Here is a 2,500-nt window from a genome sequence, read left to right as displayed (position 1 = left end):
AAGCAGCTATGACTCCAAATGGTAACTATGCACTGATAAACAACTACAAAGATGTAGTAGACAGTTTGGCATCCCAAGTTAAACATGATAAGCAATTTTTCATTACAACAAGAAGAAAAGCTCCTTTCTCCAGAATTATTAGCTTGTGGCAAAGACAAACCTCCAAGTCCCACACAACAAATAGATTGAGTGTCCACTACAGTGGGGAAAGTGGCATTGACAATGGAGCCATTGCCTTAGAATTTTTGGAACAATGCATTGCTGATATGGCTGAAAGCATGTTTCCAGATGGAGCCCCAATGGACTCCTCCTTTCTTGTACAAAATGGCAGTTTCCGAACATGTGGAGAGATTGTTGCTGTCTCGCTTGCTCAGGGAGGCCCACCCCCCTGTTTTCTTGAACAGTGTGCCTATGAAGCAGCATTTAAAGAATTTGACATGATGAAGATTGGAGAAGAAAACCTGATGCTGACTACCTCTTCTCACTTTTGGAACCTCATTATTCACGGGAAGGCACATCAAGACGATGCTTTGAAGGGGACATCATGGACTTCTTTCAAGACATTCTCAACGACTGTGAAACAGGAAATGTGGTAGGTCATGTGGCACCCATTGCATGCAACTTTAAAGAGGAACAGAACTCGGATGAGGATGAGGCTTTTAATCAAGATGAAAGCTTGGTTTTTGAGAGTCCTAGTCTCAGTGTACCGGGGATCATGGGCTGGCTGACAGGATCACAGCATAAGCCAATTTCAGGAAAAAGGTTTAAAATACCAGTTTATTTTGACCACGACTGTTTAAAGAATAAGCCAGGGCACTCTGTTTGCTTTCCTGTTGTTAGTGCTTGTGCGAAGTCCATAACATTTCCAGTTCAGCATTTACAGAATGCAGAATCATTTAGAGAGCTCTTTACTTTGGCTTACTGCAAAAGCCAGGCTTTTGGCAGGCCATAAACTAATGAATTGTTCGACATAGGCGCCTATTGCCCATCAACTGGAAAGAAATAAAAGAACAAATTATCATGGACTGAACAAAGAAACATTTCTTTATCCATGGTTTACACAGGCTGAAAATTACATGATCAGTCACCCAGTTGTGTTACAGTTGTTTTTCATTTCCCTGCAGTTTGAGTGCACCTATATGGTTTCCAAGGAAATAACAGCCCATCTAGCCCTCTAGCTAATATGCTGTTGGCTTTATTAGTAGAATCGATAGACACTGTAAACATTGTTTTGTTTTTTACTAGAAAACACTGTTTCACTTTGCACAATCAGTTGGTTTATAATTTGACTACATATAACCTAAACTTATATGGTGCATATTATGTTCCAAAAAAGGTTTCAGTCTTTTTAAAAGTTCCTGTTATTGTCAAAGTTAAAAGGTACAATGTATAGGTTATGAGTGGAATAGTCAAGACTTCATCATAAAAACCTTCATCATGTTAGCTCTTGTGGGCTTTGTTCATGTGTAATATCTTTGTTCCTGTTATTACACAAAAGCATTGGGTGATATATCTGCCATTTTGACTGTTCCATTTGTTTCCATGTTTAAAAGGTATGTTGCTTTTGGAGTTTCACAGTGCTGCACAAACACTGAAAGTATTTCTGGGTCACATTTGCCTGTTACCTGGGACAATCATATTAGAGTTTAAGCTGATATTATTAACAGATGAAAGCCATGGCAGTATTCACCAGTTTCTTGCAATTACAAAATTTTGCATCCCATTGGCTACAGGGAAACACCCCAGAAATGTTTGTACTCAAGTTTATTAATAAAGATGGTATGGTTTACTAAGAAAGACCACAAAATAACAATTTCTTCTGGACCATTTATTTTTTATTGGGTGGTGAAGCATGCCAAGAAAATTAAGGCTGCAAGGGCTGGGGGCATCAGAAAAATTTGCTGTGTAAGGGGGAAGGCACTTAAAATAAGCACTTCTAAGCGCTGAAGTATGCAGTGAAGTGCAAAATGTCTACCAGAATTCATGGGAAAGCAAGGCCCTGGACCCCCTGCTTTGTCATGTGCCAAATAGCATGAATGTAACTCTACCACTATTTTGTTGCAAATACATATTACCTCACTAACAATCACATCTCACCAATACAGTTAATCGGTGTACAGTACCAGCATTGTATTGTCGTCACATTTTAAGGTCTGAGAAGGAGGAAAGTTCCAGGAAGTTAAAAAAAAACAATTTAGAATTTTAAAAACATGTTTTGGCAGATTTTAGCTGATATCTTTTTAGTTTCATCTTGATAGAAGTTATGATATTTACATGTATAGCATGAAGGGGTCATGTCAAAAATTTTGTCTTGCACATGGGGAGCAGGGTATCTTATATCATATACATCACATCTATCAAATATTTCACCACCCTTTCTCCTGTAATATACCCCATAAGGAATGAATGATCCCTTACACCCCTTTACCCAGGTGCTGAGGCCTGGCCTTTCATCTTCTGGTGATTACACTTACTGGTGTTTAGAGAGTAAATTATTTAA

General features: G+C 38.6%; 1 long non-coding RNA gene and 1 pseudogene across 1 annotated transcript in view; both read right to left on the bottom strand.

The window, feature by feature from the left end:
• LOC138022066 (uncharacterized) overlaps nucleotides 1–2,500 on the bottom strand; it is a 62,518-nt gene that overhangs the window by 42,621 nt on the left and 17,397 nt on the right. The window lies entirely within an intron of this gene.
• Nucleotides 1,808–2,500, bottom strand: part of LOC138021661 (uncharacterized) — a 1,946-nt pseudogene continuing 1,253 nt past the window's right edge.

This window comes from Montipora capricornis, chromosome 10, assembly GCF_036669925.1.
Source record: "Montipora capricornis isolate CH-2021 chromosome 10, ASM3666992v2, whole genome shotgun sequence".
In the NCBI taxonomy this organism is placed as follows: domain Eukaryota; kingdom Metazoa; phylum Cnidaria; class Anthozoa; order Scleractinia; family Acroporidae; genus Montipora; species Montipora capricornis.
The sequence above is the reverse complement of the archived record's forward strand: the minus strand, read 5'-3'. Positions and strand labels throughout refer to the sequence as shown.